The 19,466-nt window shown below is 43.1% G+C and overlaps 1 protein-coding gene across 1 annotated transcript in view; it reads right to left on the reverse strand.

Moving 5' to 3' along the window:
• The window catches only part of LOC131684726 (FMRFamide receptor), a 371,455-nt gene that overhangs the window by 31,180 nt on the left and 320,809 nt on the right, over window positions 1-19,466 (reverse strand). The gene's annotated exons all lie outside the window — the stretch shown is intronic.

Genomic DNA, 19,466 nt, shown 5'->3' on the forward strand with positions numbered 1-19,466 from the left:
TGTTATGTTCGTGCTTAGTGGTTTCGTAAAATCTGAACTGTACAGGGTGCCTTTTAAGTGTTATTTGAAATTCTGATAGGCTAGGTATTACATATCTACAGTAAAAATCTGTAAAATTTGTATTTTAGCCAAAAATCTGTAATCTGTATATACAGAATCTTTATCGTAAATTATCTAGAAAAATCTGTAAAATACAGAATAATCTGTATATATGTGTTAAGAGTCAGGCGTAACCAGAAAAATGAGATGCTCCTCGAGCTTAAGCAGACTACTACGACTAGTAGCTCTGCCTTGCAGGAGACTATAACTAAATCAATGGGTGGAAAGGCAGATGTTAAAGCCTTAAGCCCGGAGCAGAGCCGGCGGAAAGCGTGGGTAGTATGGGTAGTACTACCCACTCGAAAATAACCGAGTGGGTAATTACCCACACGAAATTTTGAACTATTTCAAAAAATTTAGATGTACAACGCATGTATCTCGCACTACACACATTTGAAAACATCGATGTACCACAATTCCATTTGCATAAACGAACGTGATTTAATGTGAATGTAATGTAAACGTGTGCATTGCGAAAAGGGAAAAATCCTTACTAATGGACCCCTCACCCTATGCTTTCTACCCACTCGGGCGTAAAGTGTTTCGCCGCCCCTGGCCCGGAGATGGTAATTATGTGCAAGGACCTCGACGAAATAACGACGGAAGACGAGCTGAGAGGTGCTATGAAGCAGCAGTGCAAACTGGGCGAGGTGCACATGACGATCCGGTTAAGGAAGGGATACGAATGAACGCAGACAGCGATGATTCGTGTACCGGTAACCGCTGCAGACAAGGCGCTGGAGGTAGGTAAAGTTACAGTTGGATGGTCGAGATGCCTACTGAGAGCCGTCCCACGAGTAAATAAACAAGCGGAGAAATGCTTCAAATGTTTAGGCTTTGGACATTTAGCAGGGGCTTGCAAAGGCCCGGACAGATCCGGGATGTGCTGGAAATGCGGAGAGACGGGCCATCTTGCGAGAGACTGCACGCAGAGGCCGAAGTGCTTGCTTTGCACCCCAGCGGAAGGAAACGACCATCAGACGGGTGGCTTTAAATACCCAGCCTATAAGAAGGCGACTGCAGGCCAACGATGATGGAGATGACCCAGATAAACCTGAATCACTGTGATATCGCACAGCAACTGTTGTGGCAGTCTACGAAAGAAACTATGTGCGATGTCGCTTTGATCGCAGAGCCTTCTCAAGTCCCCCCTAATAACGGTAACTGGGTGGCGGATAGATCAGGAACCGCTGTGATACAAGTAATCGGTAGATTCCCCATCCAAGAAGTGGTAGAACGTTCATACGAGGGTTTCGTGATAGCCAAAATCAACGGCATCTTCGTATGTAGCTGTTACGCTCCCCAAGGTGGACAGTAGAGCAGTTCAGCCTAATGCTGGAGCAGTTAACCGAGCAGTTGATTGATCGGAAGCCGGTAGTTATTGGTGGTGACTTCAACGCCTGGGCTGTGGAATGGGGCAGTAGAGTAACCAACACAAGAGGGTGTATCCTGTAGGAAGCTCTAGCGAAGTTAGACGTACGATTGTGCAATGAAGGCTCTGTTAGCACATTTCGGAGATACGGGAGGGAGTCTATCATCGACGTCACATTCTGTAGTCCCTCATTGACGGCGAACTTGAATTGGAGAGTATGCGAAACGTATACGCATAGTGACCAGCAGGAGATTCGCTACCGTATCGGTCAACGGAACCCCGCGGCAGTACAGAGAAGGGTGACCGGCGAACGAAAGTGGAAGACGAAAGCCTTCAACAAAGACCTCTTTGTTGAGGCACTTCGGCCGAACGGCGGGACCGAGAACGTGGATGCGGCTGACCTAACAAGAAGGATTGTGTCGGCTTGTGACGCCACAATGCCGCAAAAACTGGAACCACGTAACAAACGGCGTCCAGCTTACTGGTGGAACGAGACGCTTAGTACGTTACGCGCTGCTTGTCTCAGAGCCAGAAGGCGGGCCCAAAGAGCAAGGTCGGAAGAGCGTAAGGCAGCGTTTCGGGAAGCTGGGGCGCTTTAAAACGGGAGATCAGACTTAGCAAGTCAGAGTGCCACAAGGATCTATGCCGAGAAGTAGACGCCAATCCCTGGGGTGACGCATACCGAGTCGTGATGGCGAAAATGAAGGGTCCGACGACGCCAGTCGAAATGTGTCCGAGCAAGCTGAAGATAATCGTCGAGGGTATTTTTCCGAAGCACGATCCAACTATATGGCCACCGTCACCGTACGGCGAAGAAGAAGGAACAAGCACGGATCGGCAAGTGACTAACGACGAGCTAGCAGAAGCATCGAAGCGCCTAAAATCAAAGAAAGCCCCTGGTCCGGATGGAATACCAAAAGTGGTACTGAAAGCTGCGATCCTGGCATATCCGGACATGTTCAGGATAGTGCTGCAGAAGTGCCTAAATAAAGGCAACTTCCCCGAAAAGTGGAAGGTCCAGAAGCTGGTGTTGCTGCCGAAGCCAGGAAGCCACCTGGCGACCAGACCTCGTACAGGCTCATATGTCTGCTGGATACACTCGGAAAACTCCTGGAAAAAATCATTCTTAACAGTTTGACGAAATTCATGGAAGGTGAGCGCGGACTGTCCAAGATGCAGTTCGGATTCCGCAAAGGAACATCGATGAATGTAATTCGGACAGTGCTCGAGAGTGCTGAGAAGGCATCTGAACAGAAGCGAAGAGGAGATCGATACTGCGCTGTGGTCACGATAGATGTGAAGAATGCATTTAACAGTGCCAGCTAGGAAGCCAACACTGCAGTGCTACCCAAAATGAGGGTTCCCGACAATCTATGCCAGATCCTGACGGAGACAATTGACGCTTTCGAGAGCTGAATGAACGGGGTCAAGCTGCAAATAGCTCACCACAAGACGGAAATGATGTTGGTCAGCAACTGCACAGCAGTTCAGCGGATACAAATTGGCGTCGAAGGGCATGTGATTGTATCGATACGTGTACTAAAGCAATTGGGAGTGATAATCGACGACCGGTTGCGCTTCAACAACCACGTCGACTACGCCAGCGGAAAAGTTGGTGAAGGCAACGAACGCAATAACGAGGATCATGCAGCAGCACGAGACGTCTCCTATCTAGTGTCCGTCGTCGATACTGTGATATGGGGTTCCTGCCTGGAATGTGGCGCTGAAAACCAAGTGGAACAGAACATTCCGGCTGATGGCCGGACGAGTCACGAGCGCGTACAGAACAATATCGTCGAAGGCAGTATGCGTTATCGCCGGGATGATCCCCTTCTGCATCACCATGGCAGAGGATATCCAATGCTACAATCTGAGAAACACCGGAAGCTTAAGGAAAATGGTAAGAATCGATTCGATGGCAAGGAGACAGCAGGAATGGGACAATACAGAGAAGGACAAGTGCACCTACCGGCTCATCCCGAACGTGGGTTAATAGGAAGCACGGAAAGATGATCTTCCACCTGACACAACTACTGTCGGGCCAAGGCAACTACAGAAAGTATCTTAATTATTCGGGCACGCAACGTCACAACTGTGCCCGGAATGTGAGAACGTCGAGGAGACACCGGAGCATAGGGTCTTCGAATGTCCGCGGTTCGTAGCAACGCACCTGCGATGCGTGAAACGGGAGAATCGGACATCAACCTTGAAATTTGTCATCTACAAAATGACAAGCAAGGTAAACTCATGGAACGCGGTCGACTCTGTTGACGCAGATCATGACCGGTTTACAGCGGAAATGTCGTGATGAATAGCGAGCAATGGTTTCGAGAGAGAGAGAGAGAGAGAGAGAGAGAGAGAGAGAGAGAGAGAGAGAGCAATCACCGCCGAGAAACTCTCCGCCGGAATAGGCGTGATCCACCGCCGAGAATTATTCGATTATATTGCGTTAGAACGCCGGGTATGGGCAGTTGGGGCGCCAGCGAATCGAACGCCAAGCTTCACTCAGAATTGCGAGACCGACCACAGTACATTACCGGTTGGCCTAATAGAAATATATCAAAAAAAAGAAGAATCGGTTTCGGAGGAGCTTCTTTCGCCGGGGAACTCTCCGTCGGCATAAGCTAGATTCACCGCCGGAATCTAGACTGAGTAGACCGCGACGAGACACCACCATTCGCGGGTCGACGGGGCACCTGCGAGCCGGACGCTCGGCTCCACCGGAATCGCCGAAATGACCTCGGCACCTGGCGGTTAGCTCGGTTTTGGGAGAATTTCTTACGCCAGAGTAGGTTAGCTCCATCTTCGGGGACTAGACCGTGTAGTTCGCGAACAAGTCGGGAGCTTAACGAGAAAGTGGTACTAAATAGTACAAGGGAGCTGAAGGGCTCAGTAAATCAGACAGTCTGAAGTTTGCCGCCCAGATTACCCTCGTAGGGGTAGAGCACTAATTCTCGACCCCTAGCTAGCTTTCCTACTGTCATACAGAATTTTCAACATTGTGTGGATGGTCAAAAACTGGTTGCAGGTTTGGTGGTGCAAAAATTCGAGCGCCCACTCGGTTATTTTTGAGTGCACTGTACTACCCATACTACTCACGTTATCCGTCGGCCCTGACAGGAGAGTACGCAGAGGAGGAGGGCGGTGCTGACAATAAACAATGATCGTACCGCTTGGCCATACAATATTTAGATCCTGGTTTGAAATGTGTCACGTACAAAAAATGTACAATCTACCGCCTTTATATCCGCTACGCCAGTTGGATGGGAAAAGTCATAATCGTGCTGCTGTAAGGTGTGGGAAAGTCTCCACGCTGGAGACAGTTATCAACGACACCATTCAGCATCATGAAAAGAGTAAAAAAAGAACAAAAGATATTTTTGCTTGAGACGAAATTGAGACAGGGTCTAACCCCGACTTCTTTCAAAATGTATAAACTGATAGCGGTTGGGGTTCGAACCTGACTCAGTTTCGGGGTCAAGCAAAAACAACATCAGTTTACAGGACAATTGTCGGGTCAGTGTCACGGTCCTACAAACCACTAAAAATCCTTTCATGATCACTAAGAAGCATTTATAATTCTCGAAAAAAGGAAGCTTTGGAGCTAACATTTGGATACAAAAAAATCTGAATAATGACATAAATATTCATGAGAGAAAAGAACAATAAGATTCCCCTAGGCCTCCACAATTTCACTGTTTGGATGGAAAGATAAATAAATTATCCCGTTCCTTTCATTCGAATCAATGCCGATTCACCGCACACAGTCACACAACCAATTATGGTAATAAACCAATTTGTCACAGCTCGAATCAGCGTCTCCCCGTAGCACCATTGAAAAGCAAGTCCTTCCGTCAGCTGTACAATTTAGCATACAATATTTCGGAAATATTACCCGAAACTTTACAACTCCCTGCTCAGTATTCCGTCAATCCTGTCGTTTGCTTATAATGACTGTAATTGGCACCGACTGAAACACAATTGCGTGACACAGCTCAAGGCCTGCCTAGGTACATAGGTACTGTTCCCATCTCATCATCCGCTACATCTTCCCACCGAAAGTGACGACGAATGACGGATTCGACAGACAAAATTCGCGATAATTAATATTCATGAATGCGCTATAGTAGGAGTAGTCTTTACCGGCGGCAGTTCGTTTCGTCCGGTCAAAGCCGAATTGTCTATCTAAAAACAGAGAGAGAGAAAGAAAATGGATTTAACTGCAATTTTCAGTTCTCACCCGGCGGTATGACAGCGATGCTTGGAGGAGTAGAAGATGTCATGGTTGATTTTTTGTTCGCTTTTCCCGTACCAACCAACCAACGAACGAACGTCACATTTTTCGCTCTTCATTTTTGGTTGCAGGAAACGTGATTGATGGCGGTATGATTTATTGTGCTCGCCGGTGCGGTTGGCCACTGAGATCGCGAATCGACGGTCAAAAAATTATATTGATTTTGTCACACAATGCCACTAGTCTGTCCAACCCACGCGTTCCCTTTCCAAGCTGATGGTGATGGGAGACATTCTAGTACAGTGTTTCCGTGCACATCAAAAAATGATGGAATTTTAAATCACATGCAAACAAGCAAGCAAACAAGCATGGTTGTAAACAAAGATTGCTTAAATCAAAGAATTGATTGAAAATTACAATAAATTCATATAAGTCAAATTGGAATTAAAATAAAGAGAAATGCAATTATTTTCCATTTAATCGATTTAATTTTCAATCGAAATGTAAATTCTTTTTTTTTTCGAGAGTTGTCCTACTGAAGATGTAGAGCTAGGGTCTCGGCAGACGAAACGGGAAATGTCACCCACTAAAGCACTGCTTAAGGCCAATTGCAGCGTACCGTGATTCTGAATGTGTATTGGTTCAGGAATGTGCGGGTGTGGGGACTTCGCGATTGCGTGTATTATCGCGAAGAGCTGAAGCGTTTACATGTTTACATGGTCGATCGCGTGTGCATTTGTAGGTCAGGTGTGCTAACGCGTATGTAACTTCGCGTGTATATGTGCTATTTTATGATCGTGTGTCCTATTACACATTTTCGTGTTCTTAGATGACCGCGCGCGGACCGCGAATCTGACACTTCATTTTCGATGTGCGGTTCAGATGCTAGAAGAAAGTGAGCTATTCCATATCACTAGCAGAGCTTGAAAAAATTGACATCCCTGCGAGAACTTGAAAGAAAATAAAATTCAATTCATGCCCGCCGCAATGAATGAAATGATTGGTTCGTTTCCCTCGTCATTCGTTCTCCTAACACAGCGCATTCAAGTTCGGGCATGTTCGGTTTCAGAAGCAAACTGAATTTTGTTTTCTGTTCTACCTATGAGAGGGATTATTGAGCAAAAGTGCACCAGATATAAATTACGCAGTTCACTTATGCTCGAAAATGTAGAAGATGCTAACGCCTTCAAACTGTCCACATAATCGAATGAATGCTTTGGTTGGTAATGGAATTTATATTTCTTCTGCACTCAAGCATTAGATTTTGCATGAAATTTCAGTCAGTTGGAAAGAAAAGGAATGAGGGAGGCGGTGAATCTGAATATTGGTTTCGGTAAATACAGGCAGGAATAAGCAACTGATTTTGAAATTTCGCAGCCCTGATCACTAGAATTCCCGGTCATGTCGCCATAAACAGTGTTGTCTAGTGATTATGAGCGTTATTTTTTATTTCCGTTCATTTCGCAATGGAACGTGTTGTCCAGTTGATATGAGAGCTTACTTTTATTTTTTTTAAATTGGCCCAATTGAAGGCATGGACATAGACTTCTGCTATCGAGGATAGAGTCTTCCGAAAGTAGACGATTCATGATCGAAAGTTTGTAGGTTCACGCTTGAGTCCGCGATTGAAAATTTAAAAGTGCTGAGACGCTCACCTCATCACCGGCATGTTATCATGTAGTGGCGTAGTAACTCTCTCACTCTCCGATCTTGCTCTCTGAGCCCGCCCTCTGGCTCTATGACAAGCAGCGTGTAGCGTACTGAGCTGCTCATTTAACCAGTAAGCTGCACGCCGTCTACTGCATGACTCCAGTTTTCGTGGGATTGTAACGTCACAAGCCGTCACAATCCTTCTTGTAAGATCAACCGCATCAACGTACGTGATTCTGATGTTCGCCGAAGTGACTCAACAAAGAGGTTTTTGTCAAAGACTCGTCTTCCACTTTAGCTTGCCGGTCGTCCTTCTATGCGCTGCAGCAGAGTTCCACTGGCCGATGCGGTAGCGAATCGCCTGGTGGTCGCTAGGGGGATACTTCTCGCACACTCTTCAGTCTATGTTCGCCGTCAATGAAGGACTACAGAATATGACGGAATTTCTCTCAGTACCGATGTCCGTTTTGTGAACCAATAAACCAATGCAGTTTTGTCACGATACCAGCTTCGCCGCGATCTACTCGTTGTAGTCCTCGGCGGTAGACCTATCCTCCACAACGAGCCGACCGGTAAGTGTCGAGGTCTGTCACCAATTTTCACTACAAGGAAACATTCTACCAAGATAACTTTTGCAAATGAAACTTTAAGAAATCCATTTCAAATATTTGGCATATTTTTGTTATTCATTTTTTTCAAATTTCTTCAAAATATTTCCCAACTACTACACCACTGTTATCATGTTTGCGAGAAACGGGTGTAAGTTGCATGAATGATCGCGAAGGGCTCAATCATTTGTATGCTAACGTGTTGGTCGCGTGTATGTGCTTTCGCGTGCATATATCGATTTTTTGTCATCATAGAACGTGTTGTTTAGTGGATATGAGCGTCATTTTTTTGTTTGGTCCACCTGACGGCATTGGACCTATGCTACTAGGATAGGACTTCCGGACATAACTGATTCCTGATCGCGCGAACACGGGCGTTTATAGGGCCAACTTTTGTAAATTTATAAGTACCAAACCGGTCAGTTAGTCACCGGGGTGTTTTCATGTTTGCGAGATCGCGGGTGTACGTGTGCATTGATGATTGCGGAGGGCTCGAGCGTTTGAATATTAACGTGCTTGTCGCAGGAGCTATCTTGTATGTAACGTCGGGTGCATACATTCGATTTTATAATCAGATGCCCATTCTGATATTCGCGTGTATTCTTGAATGATCGCGCGCGGATCGTGAATCTGATGTTTAACTTTCAGTATATGGTACAGGACGAATTTCGCGCCAACCCGAACAAATGTTGGCAGCACTCTCTCAGATTTTAATGAAACTTTCTGTAAAAGCTACTTTGCATACTTTGTTTTTCCAAAAATGAGCTAGATTGTCTTTTGAAAATGGTCAAACTTTTTTTCCAGTCTAGCAATCTTCCAGCCTTCCAGTCTTCCAGTCCTCTAGTCTTCCAGTCTTCCGGTCTTCCAGTCTTCCGGTCTTCCAGTCTTCCAGTTTTTCAGTCTTCCAGTCTTCCAGTCTTCTAGTCTTCTAGTCTTCCAGTCTGCCAGTCTGCCAGTCTTCCAGTCTTCCAGTCTTCCAGTCTTCCAGTCTTCCAGTCTTCCAGTCTTCCAGTCTTCCAGTCTTCCAGTCTTCCAGTCTTCCAGTCTTCCAGTCTTCCAGTCTTCCAGTCTTCAAGACTTCCAGTCTTCCAGTCTTCCAGTCTTTCAGTCTTCCAGACTTCCAGTCTTCCAGTCTTCCAGTCTTCCAGTCTTCCAGTCTTCCAGTCTTCCATTCTTCCAGTCTTCCATTCTTCCAGTCTTCCAGTCTTCCAGTCTTCCAGTCTTCCAGTATTCTAGTCTTCCAGTCTTTCAGTCTTCCAGTCTTCATTAAAATTTGTTATGAATATATACCAAATTCGTTACTGATACTTTTTGCATGTATCAGGTAACTAACAATTGGGAAACTGGATCCTGAGATGATTATAGCTTTCATTGGTTTGGTTTTTGATAAAAACACACTAAAAAATCAGTTTGGACAAGGATAAGTTTTTTCAAAAAACTTTTTTTACTTGAAAGTGCCCAACTTGAATTTTTGACGATAGGTAGGGAACATAATTACCTATATTGGAACAAAATTGCATCCAAATCAAAGTTGAGGTTTTATTGTAAATCGACCGTAAATTTTTAAAATTGATTTTTTCAGTGTATCGACTCGATGGAGAATTTTTTCAATACCTTTAATCAAAACTAATTTTGTGAAAATCGCTCCTACAATATTTTTTTTGTAGAATTTGTCATTTTAAGACTATAGCTATTAAAAAAAATGGTAAAAATAGTTTGACCGTTTTCAAAAAACATTTTTGGAAAAACAAAGTATGCTAAGTGGCTTTTTGTGACAAAGTCTTCATGTACAGAAAGTTTCATTAAAATCTGAGAGGGTGCAGCCAACTCTGAATACGATTTAGCACGAAATTTGCTACAGATGCTAGAAGAGAATCAGTTTAACCATATCACTAGAGTTCGCGGTCAGGTCTCCATGGAACTTGTTGTCTAGTGAATATGAGAGTCATTTTTTATTGGTCCAATTGAAGGCATGAGTCTAGGCTGCTAGGACCGAGGGTAGAGACTGCCAGACGTGACCGATTCATGATCGCGCGAGCGGTGGGTTAATACTTGATACCGCGTTTATAATTTTGTAGGTGCTATAACGTTTACTTAATTACCGGGGTTTTTTAATGTTGGCTAGATCGCGGGCGTAAGTATTTGTGGATGATTGCAAGTGCATATTTTCGTTTGTGTTATCGTGAAGACTACGAGCGTTTATATGGTTGGACGTTATGAGAGAATACGCAATTAATTGTGTTAGTGCTGGTATGAATCTTAATTAGGATATAGTAATAAAAGGAGTCACAACATGCCGAATAAAGAAAAAAAAGATGCAAAGAGATTAATTAATAACGAAAATATCGACCGACACTAATTTTGGTATACAAGAGTAGTTGAGGAGCAAACTTATAGAAGTACACCAAAAACAGACTATTGAAGTAGAAGACAAGAGTACATGTCACATGCAATCAAACTACTTTGACTCGTCTAGATGCGAGCAAATGATATTTATTTCCCATTAAGTTAGAATTTCAACATGCTGTATGCTGTGATGTTTCACGTGCATCGGTAAATTTATTGTACCTTAATTTCTCGAATCCGATCTTCCCGAATGAAAAGAATCGAATGCACAAATTGAACGCCGGAAGGATTGGCCACCATTCTATCATATACGCCAGTTCTGCATCCATTCCCTGACCCAGCTGTCACAAATACTCAAACGAACACAAATACAAATTTCAAATTTACAAATTTTGTAATATTTACAATATTCAAAGTGTTTCGTGCGATACGATTGATTGCTAATCCTTCTTTATGATTTTTGTTTGCTATAAAACGAAGGAATACTTATATTCTTCGCATGTTGAGTTATTTTTTTGTTCTGTACGAGATAGTAATATTGGGTATAGCTTTTATCCGTAACCTACCTAGCAGTCTCCGTCAGACAAAGGTATTCTATCGACAAAGAAAAGTTAACACTTTCAACTGAAAGTTAACCTAAAAATATTCCAAAATTGACAATTACTTTTTTGTTTCAAGAGCTACAGATTCGTCGTCTTCATAAAAAAATGTATTTTTTGTTGCTTTGAATAACTTTGTATAAAACCCTTTTAATATACGAAATAGGTGTAAAAACTATATTAGAAAAACTGCTTGTGGGGGTCTATTGCAAGTTACCCTACATATCTCGCTACCGTTGCTATGCTGAGCTTTAGTATCTTCAGTAAAGTTCTTCACAATAACATTTTTCAGAATTTTGCCGAAGACTGCGAACTTCTAGCTAGATTATCTTGGGAAATAAGTTTTCTATCTCACATTTAGGAGAATTAATCGCTCAATTCATTATATCAAAAATGCGTCTTTTTATATCTAGAAACTTCTTCGAAGAAGTCCAATCTCCAAAATCAATGGCATTTTGAAACACTGTTGTCTGATTGTTTCCTTCGCTTGATGGCATTTCTTGTAGGCCCTATTTTTAGTCTTTCCTACCTTGACAGATTGAGTTCTGAGAAAGCAATGCACAGTGCACTGTGTCCTAGCAGAATAATTTACCCTATTATTACAGTTTTTGCCAATAGTAAAGTTATACGCGTTCAAAGACAGGTTAATATATAATATAATAATATTAATATAGGTAATGTGCCAAGCAGGTGGGGCGGGTCATTTCGCCGAAGGTCATTTCGCCGAATGCCGTTTCGCCGAAGGTCATTTTGCCGAAAGTCATTTCGCCGAATGGGTCATTTCGCCGAATGGGTCATTTCATCGAATTAACCATGCCGTATCAAAAGTAATTTCAATTGTTAAATAATATTAAGGGTATGTCACAGAGGAATGAACACGATCAGAAGAATGAACGACTCCGCAAAATTAACAATTTTAATACCTAAGCAATTCAGGATTATATTACTGCTATTGTAGCAAATTTATTCAATTGAATAATCATTCCCGAAATTAAATATAAAGTTCTATTTACGATGTTTACTACAATCAGATGGAGTCCAACGTGGTTGTAAAACTTTTTGCCAAAACATTCTCTAGAAAATATAATGTCAAAGAAATTTCCCTAGAAATTATAATTACCACACAAAACTATTCTGCTAACAATTTCAATATCCGGAAATAATTCTTCAGAATGTACCTTTCACCAGAAAATCAACCCCTAAGTATATTGCTCTTGATTAATATTTTAAAATTAAATCACATTTATAAAAAGCATAGATAATTAAAGAAAATTAAAATAAAAAAGTCAGTTTGGCTTTTCCATTTTTCGGTTATTACACTGCCCTTGCATGCGCATGTCGCATGCCGCGAAGCCAGTATTATGCGGCCCAGCCACATAACCGATGACAAGGATCCGACGCGGTGCAAAGCCGCTGAGGATCCGCAGGACGAGGTGGCCGCCGACCCGCCGTCGGAAGCGGCGGCCTCTCGCAAGCAAACCTGTGATCCACTCGTTTGCCCGGATTACTCAAATATAGGGTTTTTTTTAAATTTAAGTCCGACGGAGCGGAGCGATGTCGGACAGCACTTGACTTGAAGCGATGTGGCGTAGCCACATTAGGCGTCGCTGTTATTTATTTATTCCATTACAGCGGCAAATATGCAACGAAAAAGCTGTCGTAAATATTCCAAACAAGAATATTTTTAACTTTTTGCAAACTAGGTAATTCATTACGCCTACGCCACATCGCTTTTATTCGTGTGCTGTCCGACATCACTCCGCTCCGTCGGACTTGAACTAATTGAAACCACTAAGTTTGAGCAAACCGGGCGACGTGTGAATCAATGCTTTGCGGGTCAGCGGCCACCTCGTTACAACATTTTATCAAATTGTGAATAAAATAATATAAACAACATACAACATAACACTTAGTGATACTATAGTTACCACATTTGCATTTCGGCTATCGTTTCTATATTATTACTAGCAAGCCATTAAAAGTTCACTAGAAGAAAATTATTTTCGTCTCACGTTCAAAACGAAATAGATCGTATAACATTCTTCACAATGGAAGCCTCACCGGAAATTTTGAAAAGTTCCAGAGGAGGCGATATTCTTTACTGGAAAGGCTTTTTGTACTGTTTAAATAAGCACGTAAGTTAAATACGACTTTTTAAATGTCCAAAAGTGTTAAAAATGTTTCGTTACTTAGACGGACGATACTTTCTATTGGGATTGTCGGAACCGAAACAGACGAAATGAAGAACGCAGTAGCTGCACGGCAAGAGTTGTAACGAAGAAACGTGGAACGGCACATGTTGTCATGACAACCGGATCAGATCATTTTCATGCACCGGATCCAATAGAAGTGGAGGCGATTAGACTGCGGATGTCAATAAAGCGCCATGCGGCAAGCGATAGTGGTCCACCAGTGAGAATTGCTAGAACTGCCGCAATTGGGTTATCAAACAAGCTCCAACTGCAGGTTTCTTCGAACGCTCAGAGGAAGCTTGTGCAACGAGCGCGGTCAAAAGTGTCTCGAAGTGCTGATGACGAGAACTCGGGAGATTTGATAATACCTGAAGAGTATCAGCGGACCGTCGACGGAGATCAATTTTTCAGGGGAAAAGTCAGTATCGAAGAGGGCCATGCCTAAGCTGACCAACTCTGACGAAAAAATCCGTACACTATGAAAACCGTTTGCCTGAGCGTGATGAACGATTTCGCTTCGTTGCGGTATGGTGTACGGATTTTTTCGTCAGAGTTGGTCAGCTTAGCCATGCCATATTATTCGCATCAACCGAAGACATAAAAAGACTGCATCAAGCTCGATACTGGATCGCAGATGCAACGTTTGATACTGTCCCCGGGGATTATAGACAACTATTCTCAATTCATTCAAGTATTGCACCAGTACACACGCATACCATTCCAGCTGTTTACGTGTTGATGACCAATAAGACGGAGGAACTTTACAAAAAAGTTCTCGAAAAGCTAACAGCAGTTGCATCTGAGATAGACATTGAGTTAGCTCCAGAAATGATCCTGACAGACTTCGAGAAGGGCATGATCAATGCTTTTCATCACGAATATTCTGATGCTTCGCAAATTGGATGCTTTTTCCACTATAGCCAGAATATTTGGAAACACATCCAAAAGCTTGGTCTGGTTCCAGTGATTTCGACAAACAAAAATGCAGCACTTTTGTTTAAAAAGTTGCGTGCTTTGTCTTTTTTATCATCAGAAGCTATTTCTCGAGCCTTTTCTCTCATCCAGCAGACAGCTCCGACAGATATGGCTCCGCTAATAAAGTATGTAGAAGAAACATACGTTCTAGGCCGCAAAAGACAAGGAAGATCTGGAAAACTGTTTTCTGTTACTTTTCTGGCTGGAGGCGGTGGTATAATAAAAAAGCACGTTGAACTGAAGAACCAAAAATTGAAGAAAATTGTACTCAACTACCATGAATATGAATTAATGGATTACATCAATGCTATCTCAAATACAATTTAAATTGTATATTCATTAAAAAGATTGTGCAAAATATTATCTCAATATAATGTATTGAATCTACGAATTCTCAAACTTCAAATTACTTCTATTAATCTTTTGTTCTTTTTTGAGATTTTTTTTTTAATTTCTATTTATGTTGTTTGGTATACAGTTACCAGCGAACTGGTTGGACCACTACATCACGCCACTACTAACAAATTCGATTTTTTATTTGGGACGATCGATAGTTGTCAAAAACTAACCAAGAAAGATGGTATTAGTGTAGCATGGCATTGAAAACATGTTTGATCATTGTTTTTAAGTTTTAAAGGCCGATTGATATGCGGTTTTAACAACAGCAGAATCCAACTAGCGTAGTAGTTCTTTGAAATTGTTATGCCAAGTATGTATATTTTTACTATATGCCTTGTTCATTGTTCAAAATTTGCGTATTGAATCAATATAGTCGATCAAATATTGTTTTTTTGGGTCAAAAGATTGAATTTACCTTTTATTTATAACCATTGATATTGTTTTTGGTAAAATATCAGTCAATTAAAATTTAAATCGGCGAAATGACCTTCGCCGAAATGGCTTTCGGCGAAATGACCCAGACCCCGTTGAAATGTGTCCGGATAAACTGATCGTAATCGTATTCGTGGAGCGGCTTTCCCCGAAGGATGATCCAACGACGTAGCCGCCAACATCGTACGGCAAGATGGAAGCAGTAATCGCCGGAGATATGCAGGACTTCAAAGTTGAGCTTCTAACAGTCGCAACTGGTTAAAAGATGAATAGCATTGGCTAACAAGCTCCCGGTCCGGATGGAATTTCCAACGTGGCATTAGAATAAGTAGTCCTAGCATTCCCCGACATGTTCGGGACGGTTATGACGAAATTCCTGGAAGATTACATCCCAGATAGGAAACCGCCAGAAGATCCAGCATCATATAGGCCCATTCGCCTGCTGGATACTCTCTGGAAGCTCTTGGGAATTCTCATCCTCAGTAGAGTAACAAAATACACGGCGCGCGAAAGCCGGAACGGGAGATTGACAGTGGGAGCAAAAGCACCAGCTACAGCTGCATCGTTCCATAAAATGCGAGTAGTGTGCAATATTTTGAAAAGCTATTTTCAGAAAATACAGAAGCATCAATCAATTAGGGTTGGACAGTCTCAACGATCCGAAAAATATTCTACCCACTGAATAAGTGACTTATATCGAGTTCTCTACTTCAACCCACACATATATGTCGATAATTAGTTCGATTTAAATTCATTATTTATTTTAAATAACTAACTAATGAAATAATCAGATAAATGAAGCTTCACTGCACCCACCCACAAACATATTGCATTTTTGTATTCATTACTTCCAAGAACCTGTCGCCATTTGAAACCATGTTCCATTTCCCCCCCACATCCACCTGATGCAATCTATGAAGCTGACTCAATGCGGCAAAATTGATACGTTTATCAGTACTCTATCATCTCGACGATAGTTATGCACCTTGCTTCCGACGTACTGCCCTGAGGATGGAGGGAGAGTGACTGTTATATCGATAATGAAACACTATCGGATTGCTCCATCCCGGCAGCATCGAGGATTGTTAGAGACTGGGGTTGTGAGCTCTGTTTTGGCCAGTTAACGGAATGATTAAAAGTGCAACTTTTAGGTAGATAATCGTTCAAATTTCGCTCCAAGAATTTTCAGATATTCGCTAGTTCCGCTATTTCCAGATCGACCAGGCGAAATTGATCGACTTTACCCTTTTCTAGATAGTGACGAAGCAATAGGATATGGTATCAAAAGGTCGAAACATCGATGCTAACGATTGAATTTATGATGGACAAGCTATCTGTCATAGTTTTGCTCCCTTGCACATCTAGCAACTGAGAGTGGTGATGGTGCCATGTCGATAGGTGATATGTTTATTGACTGAAATATTTTTATTCTTCTTTTATCGTGTTATTGTTTATTGTCAAAAGATAGCATTTCACAGCTTTGCAGGAACATGAAACTGTATAATCGTGCATTTCAATTAATATAAATCCAATTTTGTGCCTTGGAAGGTATTTTTTATTGGACGTGTTAGTGAATTTGTGTCAATCAGAAAATCACACAACGGGACACATAAGCTTGTGATTAATTAATATCTAATAATTAATCGGATTCTATTAGTGGTACGATTGTACGTTTCTTATTTATTCAATATCATTTTAAGAAGGGTTATTAAATCGTATTTATAATTATTACCTGGAACCTATTCACAGAAATATAAATTAATTGTGGGTATTGAAAAATGTGGCATAATGCATGTTAAGCTAAGCAATTCCTGATGGACCTGGCGACAATGTGTAATTTAACATCATCGGTGAAGAATATACGACACCCCGGTTGTAGTACAGTAGCTAGCTCTTTAATAAAGAGTGTTAACATTTTTGCGCCCTGATCACATCCTTGAGGACAGTGGCGTAGTAGCGGGGGGGGGGGAGTTTGGGGACGAAACCCCCCCGAAATATTTTGGAGAATTTTGAAAAAAATCAATATGTTAAACAAAAATATGCCTTAAATTTAAAATAAAATTCTCAAAGTTTCATTTGCAAAAGTTATCTTGTGAAAATATTTCCTTGTAGTGAAAATTGGCTGCAGACTCGACACCTACCTGACGGCACGTTGTGGAGGCTAGCTCAACCGCCGAGGACTATAACAAGTAGATCGCGGCGAAGCGAGGAGCTGGGAGCTTATTGGTTCACGAAACGGATATCGGTACCGAGAGAAATTTCGCCACATTCTGTAGTCCTTGACTGACGGTGAACATGGACTGGAGAGTGTGAGAGAAGTATCCCCATAGACACCGCCAGGCGATTCTGCAGCACGAAGAAGGACGGGCCGCAAGCTAAAGTGGAAGACGAAAGCCTTTAACGAAAACCTCTTTGTTGAGTTACTTCGGCGAACAACGGAATCAAGTACGTTGATGCGGCAAGAAGGATTGTGACGTTACAATGTCACGAAAACTAGGGCCATGCAGTAGACGGCGTGCAGATTACGGGTTAAATGAGTAGCTCAGTACGCTACACGCTGCTTGTCTTAGATCCAGAAGGCGGGCTCAGAGCGAAAGATCGGAGAGTGAGAGAGGAGCGCAAGCGACGTATCGAGAAGGTAGGGACTCTTTAAAACGTGCCATAAGTAGCTGTGCTGAGAAATACACGCCAATCCTTGGGGGATGCATACTGAGTCGTCATGACGAAGACGAGGGTCTGCGACACCAGCTGAAATATACCCGGGAAAACTAAAGATAATCGTTGAGGGTCTCTTCCCGAATCACGATTCAACTACCTGGTCACCGACACCGTACGACGAAGAAGAAGGAGGTAACACAGCCTAGTGGTAAGTGACTAACGACGAGCTCAAAGAAGCGTCGATGTGACTAAAATCAAAGAAAACCCCCGGTCCGGATGGAATACCAACCGTGGCGCTGAAAGCTGCGATCCTGGCGTATCCGGACATGTTCAGGATGCTACTGCTGAAGTCTTTAGATGATGGTAATCCCCGAAATGAGGAAAGTGCAGAAACTGATGTTGCAGCCAAAGTGTCACCGAGCCATGCAACCTCGAATAGACCAATGCCGCAGCGTGGCATAAAAGAATGAGCCAGATCCTGAAGAGCTACTTCCAGAGTAGAGCACTGCTGTACCAGACGAACAAACGGGCAATAGGCAATGTGAGTCACAGCGGGCGTTCCTCAGGGCTCCATTCTCTGTCCAACACTTTGGAATGAGATGTACGATGGGGTCTAAACACTGCGGCTTCCCAGGAAAGTGAAAATCGTTGGTTTCGTGGACGATGTGTCACTAACGGTGAGACACTTGAAGAAATGGAAGTGTCGGTGACGGAGACAATGGAACTGCGAAAAGCTGAACAGGACGCTTCGACTGCTGGTCGTACGAGTTGCGATTGTGTACCGGAGGCAGTATGCCTTGTCGCAGAGATGATCCCCATCTACATTACCCTGACGGAAGATATCAAGTGCTCCAAACAATGAAACGCCAGAAACGTGAGGAAGATGATGAGAATCGATTCGATGGTGACGTGGCAGCAGGAATGTGACAATACGAAGAAAGGAAAGTGGATCTACCGGCTCATCCAAACCTGTCGGCGTGGGTCAATAGAAAACACGGAGAGATGACCTTCCACCTGAAACAGCTCCTACCGAGCCACGGCTGCTTAAGGAGTATCTTCATCGGTGTGGGTACGCAACGTCAACACTGTGCTTGGAGTGTGAGATCGTCGAGGAGACACCGGAGCGTCTTTGAATGTCCGAGATTTGAAGTGACGTGCAGGGAGCTACTTAAAACGGGAGGACCGGACGTCAACCCGGATAATGTAGCCTACAGAATGACAAGCGACGTAAAGACGTGGAACACAGTAAACAGAGATATGATGTAGATCAGTGATTCTCAACCTGGGGTCCGCGAAGTCATTGCTGGGAGTCCGCGAAGAAAAATATATTTTCCGAGTGCATATTGAAATTTCAAATCTTGTTTCTTAACAAATTGAAAACAACATATTGATAGCATACAAAATTGATGCTTATCTGTGGGGGTCCGCAGCAACCCAGTGTGATATCTAAGGAGTCCGTGGTACGAAAAAGGTTGAGAACCGCTGATGTAGATCATGACCGTCTTACAACGGAATGGACATCGAACAACGGTTTCGGGAGAGCAATCACCGCCAGGGAACTCTCCGCAGGAATAAGCTAGATTCACCGCCGAGCACTAGTCGAGTAGACTGCAACAGAGCAGCGAGTATGAGTCGTCGAAACGCCAGCGAACCGGACGTCACGCTCCATGCGGATTCGTCAGACCGACCACAGCACCCCACCAGTTGTTCCGATAGAAAATAGCGAAAACCAAAGAAGAATCGATATTGGGAGAACTTTTTTCGCCAGGGAACTCTAGCTAGATTCACCTCTGGGGACTAGACTGAGTAGACACCGACGAGACACCACTAGTCGCGGGTCATCGGGGCACCAGTGCACCGGATACCCTGCTTCATCAGAATCGCCGAACTGACCTCGGCACC

This window comes from Topomyia yanbarensis, chromosome 2 (genome assembly GCF_030247195.1).
Source record: "Topomyia yanbarensis strain Yona2022 chromosome 2, ASM3024719v1, whole genome shotgun sequence".
NCBI lineage: Eukaryota > Metazoa > Arthropoda > Insecta > Diptera > Culicidae > Topomyia > Topomyia yanbarensis.